This window comes from Syngnathus scovelli, chromosome 3 (assembly GCF_024217435.2).
Source record: "Syngnathus scovelli strain Florida chromosome 3, RoL_Ssco_1.2, whole genome shotgun sequence".
Lineage (NCBI taxonomy): Eukaryota > Metazoa > Chordata > Actinopteri > Syngnathiformes > Syngnathidae > Syngnathus > Syngnathus scovelli.
Window position 1 is genome coordinate 4,521,189 of NC_090849.1, and position 13,645 is coordinate 4,534,833.

Here is a 13,645-nt window from a genome sequence, read left to right on the forward strand (position 1 = left end):
TAGGAAGGCAAAAGAGGAACACTTGAAAGTTGGAACGAGTTGAATCGGTTAAAAAATGTAGAAGTTAGAGCAAATCTTGAATCCTAATAGAGAATGAATGGGAATTAAAAGAAAAAAAGAAATTGCACCAAAAGTTTCTGAAATTTGGAACAAAAGGAAAGAAACGGCTTCAGGAGGTTCACTTTTGGGGTTAAAATGTTGAAATGGGTTCAATCGGGCAAAACTAGCAAAAGTTAGCGCAAATGTAGGTATTTAGGGCACTTAATGTTGAAATATGGTCATTTCCGGTTTGATTTGGGTCACTTCCGGTTTGATTAGAGGCACTTCCGGTCCAGCTGAGGTCACTTCCGGTTTATTTGGGGTCACTTCCGGTTGAAAAAGGTCACTTCCGGTTGAAAAAGGTCCCTTCCGGTTTGATTTGGGGTCACTTCCGGTTTGATTTGGGGTCACTTCCGGTTTACCTGAGGTCACTTCCGGTTCATTTGGGGTCAATTCCGGTTTGATTTGGGGCACTTCCAGTTCATTCCGGGTTCATTGGGGCACTTCAGGGTCAATCCAAGATGGCCGCCACTCTGGAAGTGGGGGTCAAGGGTTGAATTGTGGAAGTGGGGGTGAAGGGGGTGAATATGGTAAGCATAAGGTGAACAAAGTGAATAAAGTTGGAATGGGTTGAATCGGTTGAAAAATGTAGAAATTAGAAGGGAAAAACTAAATTTTGGGAAAATTTGGTGTGAATTTCAAAATTGAAAATTTGGAAATTTTGCTAAGTGGGAAGGTGTGGAATAGGTAGGCAAAAGATGAACAGTTGAAAGTTGGAACGAGTTGAATCGGTGGAAAAATGTAGAAACTAGAAGTGAAAAACTAAATTTTGTGAAATTTTGCAAAATTTTGTGCAAATTTTAAAAGTGAAAACGTGAAATTTTTGAATTTGGCAAGTTTGGGAATGTCCCCAATGTGATTTGAATGTGTTGAAATAAGTGAATTTCAAACTGGAACAACAAAAATGTGAAATGTTGAATCTGCCATTAAGAATGAATGGGGAAAAAAATGCCACAAAATCGTGAATTTTGTGAAAACGGAAAATTTTTCGAACAAAAAAAATGTAAGCAGCCGTGTCATGAATATTTGGAATAAGTGAAAAGTGGAACGGAGTGAATCGGTTGAAGTATGTGGAAGGAGTTAAGCGTCAAAAAAGTGAGCGGAATAAGTAGAATAATAATAACTAGAATTTGCAATTCCTGAAGAAATTGCGTGTGAAGGTGAAGAGGTTGAATAAATACTTGGGGAATGTTGCAGAATGATGTTGAAAAGAGTTGAATCGGTTGAAAAATGTAGAAATTACAAGGGAAAAAGGAAATTTGGGAAAATTGGGTGTGAATTACAAAATTGAAAATTTGGAATTTTGGGTAAGTGGGAAGTTGTGGAATAGGTAGGAAAATGATGAACAGTTGAAAGGTCGAATGGGTTGAATAAGTTGAAAAATGTAGAAATTAGATTAGAAAAACAAAATTGTAGAGAATTTTTGGTAAGTGGGTAGTTGTGGAATAGGAAGGCAAAAGAAGAACAGTTCAAAGTTGGAACAAGTTGAATCGGTTAAAAAATGTAGAAGTTAGAGCAAATCTTGAATCCTAATAGAGAATGAATGGGAATTAAAAGAAAAAAAATTGAACCAAAATTTTTTGAAATTTGGAACAAAAGGAAAAAAAACAGCTTTAGGAGGTTCACTTTTGGGGTTAAAATGTTGAAATGGGTTTAATCGGGCAAAATTAGCAAAAGTTAGCGCAAATGTAGGTATTTAGGGCACTTAATGTTGAAATATGGTCACTTCCGGTTTGATTTGGGTCACTTCCGGTCTATTTGGGTCACTTCCGGTTTGATTAGAGGCACTTCCGGTCTAGCTGAGGTCACTTCCGGTTTATTTGGGGTCACTTCCGGTTTAAAAAGGTCACTTCCGGTTTGATTTGGGGTCACTTCCGGTTTGATTTGGGGTCACTTCCGGTTTACCTGAGGTCACTTCCGGTTCATTTGGGGTCAATTCCGGTTTGATTTGGGGCACTTCCAGTTCATTCCGGGTTCATTGGGGCACTTCAGGGTCAATCCAAGATGGCCGCCACTCTGGAAGTGGGGGTCAAGGGTTGAATTGTGGAAGTGGGGGTGAAGGGGGTGAATATGGTAAGCATAAGGTGAACAAAGTGAATAAAGTTGGAATGGGTTGAATCGGTTGAAAAATGTAGAAATTAGAAGGGAAAAACTAAATTTTGGGAAAATTTGCTGTGAATTTCAAAATTGAAAATTTGGAAATTTTGCTTAGTGGGAAGGTGTGGAATAGGTAGGCAAAAGATGAACAGTTGAAAGTTGGAACGAGTTGAATCGGTGGAAAAATGTAGAAACTAGAAGTGAAAAACTAAATTTTGTGAAATTTTGCAAAATTTTGTGCAAATTTTAAAAGTGAAAACGTGAAATTTTTGAATTTGGCAAGTTTGGGAATGTCCCCAATGTGATTTGAATGTGTTGAAATAAGTGAATTTCAAACTGGAACAACAAAAATGTGAAATGTTGAATCTGCCATTAAGAATGAATGGGGAAAAAAATGCCACAAAATCGTGAATTTTGTGAAAACGGAAAATTTTTCGAACAAAAAAAATGTAAGCAGCCGTGTCATGAATATTTGGAATAAGTGAAAAGTGGAACGGAGTGAATCGGTTGAAGTATGTGGAAGGAGTTAAGCGTCAAAAAAGTGAGCGGAATAAGTAGAATAATAATAATAACTAGAATTTGCAATTCCTGAAGAAATTGCGTGTGAAGGTGAAGAGGTTGAATAAATACTTGGGGAATGCTGCAGAATGATGTTGAAAAGAGTTGAATCGGTTGAAAAATGTAGAAATTACAAGGGAAAAAGGAAATTTGGGAAAATTGGGTGTGAATTTCAAAATTGAAAATTTGGAATTTTGGGTAAGTGGGAAGTTGTGGAATAGGTAGGAAAATGATGAACAGTTGAAAGGTGGAATGGGTTGAATAAGTTGAAAATGTAGAAATTAGAGTAGAAAAACAAAATTGTAGAGAATTTTTGGTAAGTGGGAAGTTGTGGAATAGGAAGGCAAAAGAGGAACAGTTGAAAGTTGGAACGAGTTGAATCGGTTAAAAAATGTAGAAGTTAGAGCAAATCTTGAATCCTAATAGAGAATGAATGGGAATTAAAAGAAAAAAAAATGCACCAAAAGTTTCTGAAATTTGGAACAAAAGGAAAGAAACGGCTTCAGGAGGTTCACTTTTGGGGTTAAAATGTTGAAATGGGTTTAATCGGGCAAAATTTGCAAAAGTTTGCGCAAATGTAGGTATTTAGGGCACTTAATGTTGAAATATGGTCATTTCCGGTTTGATTTGGGTCACTTCCGGTTTGATTAGAGGCACTTCCGGTCCAGCTGAGGTCACTTCCGGTTTATTTGGGGTCACTTCCGGTTGAAAAAGGTCACTTCCGGTTGAAAAAGGTCACTTCCGGTTTGATTTGGGGTCACTTCCGGTTTGATTTGGGGTCACTTCCGGTTTACCTGAGGTCACTTCCGGTTCATTTGGGGTCAATTCCGGTTTGATTTGGGGCACTTCCAGTTCATTCCGGGTTCATTGGGGCACTTCAGGGTCAATCCAAGATGGCCGCCACTCTGGAAGTGGGGGTCAAGGGTTGAATTGTGGAAGTGGGGGTGAAGGGGGTGAATATGGTAAGCATAAGGTGAACAAAGTGAATAAAGTTGGAATGGGTTGAATCGGTTGAAAAATGTAGAAATTAGAAGGGAAAAACTAAATTTGGGGAAAATTTGGTGTGAATTTCAAAATTGAAAATTTGGAAATTTTGCTAAGTGGGAAGGTGTGGAATAGGTAGGCAAAAGATGAACAGTTGAAAGTTGGAACGAGTTGAATCGGTGGAAAAATGTAGAAACTAGAAGTGAAAAACTAAATTTTGTGAAATTTTGCAAAATTTTGTGCAAATTTTAAAAGTGAAAACGTGAAATTTTTGAATTTGGCAAGTTTGGGAATGTCCCCAATGTGATTTGAATGTGTTGAAATAAGTGAATTTCAAACTGGAACAACAAAAATGTGAAATGTTGAATCTGCCATTAAGAATGAATGGGGAAAAAAATGCCACAAAATCGTGAATTTTGTGAAAACGGAAAATTTTTCGAACAAAAAAAATGTAAGCAGCCGTGTCATGAATATTTGGAATAAGTGAAAAGTGGAACGGAGTGAATCGGTTGAAGTATGTGGAAGGAGTTAAGCGTCAAAAAAGTGAGCGGAATAAGTAGAATAATAATAATAATAATAATAATAATAATAATAAAGGACAGCAATAACAATAGTGTGAAGGTCTTCACCTTCACACTAATAATAATAAAGGACAGCAATAACAATAGTGTGAAGGTCTTCACCTTCACACTAACTAGAAAATGCAATTTCTGGAGAAATTGCGTGTGAAGGCGAAGACTTTGAATCACTTCTTTGGGAATGATGCCGAATGATGTTGAAACGAGTTGAATTTCTTGAGAAATGTGGAAAATAGAAGTGTAATACTAAATTTTAGAGAATTTGGTTGAATTTCAAATTTGAAGTTTGGAATTTTTGGTAAGTGGGAGGTTGTGGAATAGGTAGGGAAAAGATGAACAGTTGAATGTTGGAATGGGTTGAATCGGTTGAAAAATGTACAAAGTAGAGTCGAAAAACGAAATTTTGCAGAATTTGGTTGAATTTCAAATTTGGAATTTTTGGTAAGTGGGAAGTTGTGAAATAGGTAAGCAAAAGATGAAAAGTTGAAAGTTGGAATGGATTGAATCGGTTGCACAATGTAAAGATTAGAGTAGAAAAACAAAATGTTTGAGAATTTGGTTGAATTTCAAATTTTTAATTTTTAATTTTTGGTAAGTGGGAAGTTGTGGAATAGGTAGGCAAAAGATGAAGAGTTGAAAGTTGGAATGGGTTGAATCGGTTGAACAATGTAGAAATTACAGTAGAAAAACGAAATTTTGGAGATTTTGGTTGAATTTTAAATTTGGAATTTTTGGTAAGTCGGAAGTTGTGGAATAGGTAGGCAAAAGATGAAGAGTTGAAAGTTGGAATGGGTTGAATCGGTTGAACAATGTAGAAATTAGAGTAGAAAAACAAAATGTTGGAGAATTTGGTTGAATTTCAAATATGGAATTTTTGGTAAGTGGGAAGTTGTGGAATAGGTAGGCAAAAGATGAAGAGTTGAAAGTTGGAATGGGTTGAATCGGTTGAACAATGTAGAAATTAGATTAGAAAAACGAAATTTTGGAGAATTTGGTTGAATTTCAAATTTGGAATTTTTGGTAAACGGGAAGTTGTGGAATAGGTAGGCAAAACATGAACAGTTGAAAGTTGGAATGAGTTGAATCGGTTAAAAAATGTAGAAATTAGAGTAGAAAAACAAAATTTTTGAGAATTTGGTTGAATTCCAAATTTGGAATTTTTGGTAAGTCGGAAGTTGTGGAATAGGTAGGCAAAAGATGAAGAGTTGAAAGTTGGAATGGGTTGAATCGGTTGAACAATGTAGAAATTAGAGTAGAAAAACAAAATGTTGGAGAATTTGGTTGAATTTCAAATATGGAATTTTTGGTAAGTGGGAAGTTGTGGAATAGGTAGGCAAAAGATGAAGAGTTGAAAGTTGGAATGGGTTGAATCGGTTGAACAATGTAGAAATTAGATTAGAAAAACGAAATTTTGGAGAATTTGGTTGAATTTCAAATTTGGAATTTTTGGTAAACGGGAAGTTGTGGAATAGGTAGGCAAAACATGAACAGTTGAAAGTTGGAATGAGTTGAATCGGTTAAAAAATGTAGAAATTAGAGTAGAAAAACACAATTTTTGAGAATTTGGTTGAATTCCAAATTTGGAATTTTTGGTAAGTGGGAAGTTGTGAAATAGGTAAGCAAAAGATGAAAAGTTGAAAGTTGGAATGGATTGAATCGGTTTCACAATGTAAAGATTAGAGAAGAAAAACAAAATGTTTGAGAATTTGGTTGAATTTCAAATTTTGAATTTTTGGTAAGTGGGAAGTTGTGGAATAGGTAGGCAAAAGATGAAGAGTTGAAAGTTGGAACGGGTTGAATCGGTTGAACAAAGTAGAAATTAGAGTAGAAAAACAAAATGTTGGAGAATTTGGTTGAATTTCAAATATGGAATTTTTGGTAAGTGGGAAGTTGTGGAATAGATAAGCAAAAGATGAACAGTTGAAAGTTGGAATGAGTTGAATCGGTTGAACAATGTAGAAATTAGAGTAGAAAAACGAAATTTAGAAAGATTTGGTTGAATTTCAAATTTGGAATTTTTGGTAAACGGGAAGTTGTGGAATAGGTAGGCAAAACATGAACAGTTGAAAGTTGGAATGAATTGAATCGGTTGAAAAATGTATAAATTAGAGTAGAAAAACAAATTTTTTGAGAATTTGGTTGAATTCCAAATTTGAAAGTTTTGAATTTTTCATAAGTTGGAAGTTGTGGAATAGTTAGAAAAAGATGAACAGTTGAAAGTTGGAATGGGTTGAATCGGTTGAAAAACGTAAAAGTTAGAGTGGAAAAACGAAATTTTGGAGAATTTGGTTGAATTTCAAATTTGGAATTTTTGGTAAGTGGGAAGTTGTGGAATAGGTAGGAAAAAGATGAACAGTTGAAAGTTGGAATGAGTTGAATCGGTTGAACAATGTAGAAAAAAGTGGAATGATGTAAATGTGAAATGTCGAATCTGCCATTAAGAATGAATGGGGAAAAATTTGTCGTAAGTTCGCGAATTTTGCGAAATCGGTAAATTTTCGGAACGAGAAAAATGGAAGCGCTCATCTCGTGAATATTTGGAACACGTCAAAAGTGGAACGGAGTGAATCGGATGAACTATGTGGAAGAAGAAGCGGGACAAAAAAGTGTGGAGAATAAAATAGAAGAATAATAATAACTAGAAAATGCAATTTCTGGAGAAATTGCGTGTGAAGGCGAAGACTTTGAATCACTTCTTTGGGAATGATGCCGAATGATGTTGAAATGAGTTGAATTTCTTGAGAAATGTGGAAAATAGAAGTGTAATACTAAATTTTGGAGAATTTGGTTGAATTTCAAATTTGAAGTTTGGAATTTTTGGTAAGTGGGAGGTTGTGGAATAGGTAGGCAAAAGATGAACAGTCAAATGTTGGAACGGGTTGAATTGGTTAAAAAATGTAGAAGTTAGAGCAAATATTGAATCCCCATAGAGAATGAATGGGAATTAAAAGAAAAAATAATTGCGCCAAAATATTGTAAAATTTGGAACAAAACGAAAAAAACAGCTTCAGGAGGTTCACCTTTGGGGTTAAAATGTTGAAACGGGTTCAATCGGACAAAAAATGCAAAAGTTAGCGACTAATGTAGCTATTTAGGGCAGTTAATGTTGAAATAAGGTCACTTCCGGTTTGATTTGGGTCACTTCCGGTTTGATTAGAGGCACTTCCGGTCCAGCTGAGGTCACTTCCGGTTTATTTGGGGTCACTTCCGGTTTTAAAAGGTCACTTCCGGTTTAAAAAGGTCACTTCCGGTTTGATTTGGGGTCACTTCCGGTTTACCTAAGGTCACTTCCTGTTTACCTAAGGTCACTTGCGGCTTGATATGGGGCACTTCCGGTACATTCTGGGTTCATTGGGGGCACTTCAGGGTCAATCCAAGATGGCCGCCACACTGGAAGTGTGGGTGAAGGAGGTGAATATGGTAAGCATAAGGTAAACAAAGTGAATAAAGTTGGAATGGGTTGAATCGGTTGAAAAATGTGGAAAAAAGAGTAGAAAAACGAAATTGTAGAGAATTTTGGTAAGTGGAAAGTTGTGGAATAGGCAGGCAAAGGATGAACAGTTGAATGTTGGAACGGGTTGAATCGGTTAAAAAATGTAGAAGTGAGAGCAAATGTTGAATCCCCATAGAGAATGAATGGGAATCAAAAGAAAAAGCAATTGCGCCAAAATATTTTGAAATTTGGAACAAAACGTAAAAAAAAAGCTTCAGGAGGTTCACTTTTGGGGTTAAAATGTTGAAACGGGTTCAATCGGACAAAAAATGCAAAAGTTAGCGCCTAATGTAGCTATTTAGGGCAGTTAATTTTGAAATAAGTTCACTTCCGGGTTGATTTGGGTCACTTCCGGTCTATTTGGGTCACTTCCGGTTTGATTAGAGGCACTTCCGGTCTAGCCGAGGTCACTTCCGGTTTATTTGGGGTCACTTCCGGTTTAAAAAGGTCACTTCCGGTTTAAAAAGGTCACTTCCGGTTTGATTTGGGGTCACTTCCGGTTTACCTAAGGTCACTTCCTGTTTACCTAAGGTCACTTCCGGTTCGATTTGGGGCACTTCCGGTTCATTCTAGGGTCATTGGGAGCACTTCAGGGTCAATCCAAGATGGCCGCCACACTGGAAGTGGGGGTCAAGGGTTGAATTTTGTAAGCATAGTGGAAGTGGGGGTGAAGGTGGTGAATATGGTAAGGATGAGGTGACCAAAGTGAATAAAGTTGGAATGGGTTGAATCGGTTGAAAAATGTAGAAATTAGAGTAGAAAAACCAAATTTTGTAGAATTTGGTTGAATTTCAAAATTGAAAATTTGGAAATTTTGGTAAGTGGGAAGGTGTGGAATAGGTAGGCAAAAGATGAACAGTTGAAAGTTGGAATGGGTTGAATCGGTTGAAAAACGTAGAAGTTAGAGTAGAAAAACGAAATTTTGGAGAATTTGGTTGAATTTCAAATTTGAAATTTTGGAATTTTTGGTAGGTGAGAAGTTGTGGAATAGGCAGGCAAAAGATGAACAGTTGAAAGTTGGAATGGGTTGAATCGGTTGAAAAATGTAGAAGTTAGAGTAGAAAAACGAAATTACGAAGAATTTGGTTGAATTTCAAATTTGAAAATTTGGAATTTTTTTGTAAGTGGGAAGTTGTGGAATAGGTAGGCAAAAGATGAACAGTTGGAAGTTGGAACGGGTTGAATCGGTCGAAAAATGTAGAAATTAGAGGTGAAAAACGAAATTTCGTGAAATTTTGTCGGAATTTTTAACGAGAAAACGTGAAATTTTTGAATTTGGGAATTTTGGGAATGTCGAGAATCATTCCGAATGTGGTTTGAATGTGCTGAATGAGGTGAATGTAAAAGGGGAATGACGTAAATGTGAAATGTCGAATCTGCCATTGAGAATGAATGGGGAAAAATTTGTCGTAAATTCGCGAATTTTGCGAAATCGGAAAATTTTCGGAACGAGAAAAATGGAAGCGCTCATCTCGTGAATATTTGGAATACGTCAAAAGTGGAACGGAGTGAATCGGATGAATTATGTGGAAGAAGAAGCGGGACAAAAAAGTGGCGGGAATAAAATAGAAGAATAATAATAACTAGAAAATGCAATTTCTGGAGAAATTGCGTGTGAAGGCGAAGACTTTGAATCACTTCTTGGGGAATGATGGCGAATGATGTTGAAATGAGTTGAATTTCTTGAGAAATGTGGAAAATAGAAGTGTAATACTAAATTTTGGAGAATTTGGTTGAATTTCAAATTTGAAGTTTGGAATTTGTGGTAAGTGGGAGGTTGTGGAATAGGTAGGCAAAAGATGAACAGTTGAATGTTGGAACGGGTTGAATCGGTTAAAAAATGTAGACGTGAGAGCAAATGTTGAATCTCCATAGAGAATGAATGGAAATTAAAAGAAAAAGCAATTGCGCCAAAATATTTTGAAATTTGGAACAAAACGAAAATAAATAGCTTCAGGAGGTTCACTTTTGGAGTTAAAATGTTGAAATGGGTTCAATCGGACAAAAAATGCAAAAGTTAGCGACTAATGTAGCTATTTAGTGCAGTTAATGTTGAAATAAGGTCACTTCCGGGGTGATGTGGGCCACTTCCGGTCTATTTGGGTCACTTCCGGTTTGAGTAGAGGCACTTCCGGTCTAGCCGAGGTCACTTCCGGTTTATTTGGGGTCACTTCCGGTTTAAAAAAGTGACTTCCGGTTTAAAAAGGTCACTTCCGGTTTGATTTGGGGTCACTTCCGGTTTACCTAAGGTCACTTCCTGTTTACCTAAGGTCACTTCCGGTTCGATTTGGGGCACTTCCGGTTCATTCTAGGGTCATTGGGAGCACTTCAGGGTCAATCCAAGATGGCCGCCACACTGGAAGTGGGGGTCAAGGGTTGAATTGTGTAAGCATAGTGGAAGTGGGGGTGAAGGGGGTGAATATGGTAAGGATGAGGTGACCAAAGTGAATAAAGTTGGAATGGGTTGAATCGGTTGAAAAATGTAGAAATTAGAGTAGAAAAACCAAATTTTGTAGAATTTGGTTGAATTTCAAAATTGAAAATTTGGAAATTTTGGTAAGTGGGAAGGTGTGGAATAGGTAGGCAAAAGATGAACAGTTGAAAGTTGGAATGGGTTGAATCGGTTGAAAAACGTAGAAGTTAGAGTAGAAAAACGAAATTTTGGAGAATTTGGTTGAATTTCAAATTTGAAATTTTGGAATTTTTGGTAGGTGAGAAGTTGTGGAATAGGCAGGCAAAAGATGAACAGTTGAAAATTGGAATGGGTTGAATCGGTTGAAAAATGTAGAAACTAGAGGTGAAAAACGAAATTTCGTGAAATTTTGTCGGAATTTTTAACGTGAAAACGTGAAATTTTTGAATTTGGGAATTTTGGGAATGTCGAGAATCATTCCGAATGTGGTTTGAATGTGCTGAATGAGGTGAATTTAAAAGGGGAATGACGTAAATGTGAAATGTAGAATCTGCCATTGAGAATGAATGGGGAAAAATTTGTCGTAAATTCGCGAATTTTGCGAAATCGGAAAATTTTCGGAACGAGAAAAATGGAAGCGCTCATCTCGTGAATATTTGGAATACGTCAAAAGTGGAACGGAGTGAATCGGATGAATTATGTGGAAGAAGAAGCGGGACAAAAAAGTGTGGAGAATAAAATATAATAATAATAATAACTAGAAAATGCAATTTCTGGAGAAATTGCGTGTGAAGGCGAAGACTTTGAATCACTTCTTGGGGAATGATGTTGAAATGAGTTGAATTTCTTGAGAAAATAGAAGTGTAATACTAAATTTTGGAGAATTTGGTTGAATTTCAAATTTGAAAGTTTGGAATTTTTGGTAAGTGGAAAGTTGTGGAATAGGTAGAAAAATGATGAACAGTTGAAAGTTGGAATGGGTAGAATCGGTTGAAAAATGTAGAAATTAGAGTAGAAAGACGAAATTTAGAAAAATTTGGTTGAATTTCAAATTTGGAATTTTTGGCAAATGGGAAGTTGTGGAATAGGTTGGCAAAAGATGAACAGTTGAAAGTTGGAATGAGTTGAATAAGTTGAAAAATGTAGAAATTAGAGTAGAAAAACGAAAATTTGGAGAATTTGGTTGAATTTCAAATTTGGAATTTTTGATCAGTGGGAAGTTGTGGAATAGGTAGGCAAAAGATGAACAGTTGAAAGTTGGAATGGGTAGAATTGGTTGAAAAATGTAGAAATTAGAGTAGAAAAACGAAATTTTGAAAAATTTGGTTGAGTTTCAAATTTGGAATTTTTGGTAAACGGGAAGTTGTGGAATAGGTAGGCAAAAGATGAACAGTTGAAAGTTGGAATGGGTTGAATCGGTTGAACAATGTAGAAATTAGAGTAGAAAAATGAAATTTTGGGTAATTTGGTTGAATTTCAAATTTGGAATTTTTGGTAGGTGGGACGTTGTGCAATAGGTAGGCAAAAGATGAACAGTTGAAAGTTGGAATGGGTAGAATCGGTTGAAAAATTTAGAAATTAGAGTAGAAAAACGAAATTTAGAAAAATTTGGTTGAATTTCAAATTTGGAATTTTTGGCAAATGGGAAGTTGTGGAATAGGTTGGCAAAAGATGAACAGTTGAAAGTTGGAATGAGTTGAATCGGTTGAAAAATGTAGAAGTTAGAGTAGAAGAACGAAATTTTGGAGAATTTGGTTGAATTTCAAATTTAAAAATTTGGAGTTTTTGGTAGGTGAGAAGTTGTGGAATAGGCAGGCAAAAGATGAACAGTTGAAAGTTGGAATGGGTTGAATCGGTTGAAAAACGTAGAAGTTAGAGTAAAAAAACAAAATTTTGTAGAATTTGGTTGAATTTCAAATTTGAAAATTTTGAATATTTGGTATGTGAGAAGTTGTGGAATAGGCAGGCAAAAGATGAACAGTTGAAAGTTGGAATGGGTTGAATCGGTTGAAAAATGTAGAAATTAGAGTAGAAAAATGAAATTACGAAGAATTTGGTTGAATTTCAAATTTGAAAATTTGGAATTTTTTTGTAAGTGGGAAGTTGTGGAATAGGTAGGCAAAAGATGAACAGTTGGAAGTTGGAATGGGTTGAATCGGTCGAAAAATGTAGAAATTAGAGGTGAAAAACGAAATTTCGTGAAATTTTGTCGGAATTTCTAACGTGAAAACGTGAAATTTTTGAATTTGGGAATTTTGGGAATGTCGAGAATCATTCCGAATGTGGTTTGAATGTGCTGAATGAGGTGAATTTAAAAGGGGAATGACGTAAATGTGAAATGTCGAATCTGCCATTGAGAATGAATGGGGAAAAATTTGTCGTAAATTCGCGAATTTTGCGAAATCGGAAAATTTTCGGAACGAGAAAAATGGAAGCGCTCATCTCGTGAATATTTGGAATACATCAAAAGTGGAACGGAGTGAATCGGATGAATTATGTGGAAGAAGAAGCGGGACAAAAAAGTGGCGGGAATAAAATAGAAGAATAATAATAACTAGAAAATGCAATTTCTGGAGAAATTGCGTGTGAAGGCGAAGACTTTGAATCACTTCTTGGGGAATGATGGCGAATGTTGTTGAAATGAGTTGAATTTCTTGAGAAATGTGGAAAATAGAAGTGTAATACTAAATTTTGGAGAATTTGGTTGAATTTCAAATTTGAAGTTTGGAATTTGTGGTAAGTGGGAGGTTGTGGAATAGGTAGGCAAAAGATGAACAGTTGAATGTTGGAACGGGTTGAATCGGTTAAAAAATGTAGACGTGAGAGCAAATGTTGAATCTCCATAGAGAATGAATGGGAATTAAAAGAAAAAGCAATTGCGCCAAAATATTTTGAAATTTGGAACAAAACGAAAATAAATAGCTTCAGGAGGTTCACTTTTGGAGTTAAAATGTTGAAATGGGTTCAATCGGACAAAAAATGCAAAAGTTAGCGACTAATGTAGCTATTTAGGGCAGTTAATGTTGAAATAAGGTCACTTCCGGGGTGATTTGGGTCACTTCCGGTCTATTTGGGTCACTTCCGGTTTGAGTAGAGGCACTTCCGGTCTAGCAGAGGTCACTTCCGGTTTATTTGGGGTCACTTCCGGTTTAAAAAGGTCACTTCCGGTTTAAAAAGGTCACTTCCGGTTTGATTTGGGGTCACTTCCGGTTTACCTGGGGTCACTTCCGGTTCATTTGGGGTCACTTCCGGTTTGATTTGGGTCACTTCCGGTCTATTTGAGTCACTTCCGGTTTGAATAGAGGCACTTCCGGTCTAGCTGAGGTCACTTCCGGTTTATTTGGGGTCACTTCCGGTTTAAAAAGGTCACTTCCGGTTTAAAAAGGTCACTTCCGGTTTGATTTGGGGTCACTTCCGGTTTAC

At 36.3% G+C, this 13,645-nt stretch overlaps 1 long non-coding RNA gene across 1 annotated transcript; it reads left to right on the plus strand.

Annotated features, from left to right (window-relative positions):
• Positions 1 to 218: 218 nt before the first annotated feature.
• On the plus strand, positions 219 to 7,918 carry LOC137840135 (uncharacterized). Its single transcript, XR_011086599.1, has 2 exons — positions 219 to 4,359; positions 4,414 to 7,918. It is a non-coding gene; the product is annotated as an uncharacterized lncRNA (long non-coding RNA).
• The last annotated feature ends 5,727 nt before the right edge of the window (positions 7,919 to 13,645 follow it).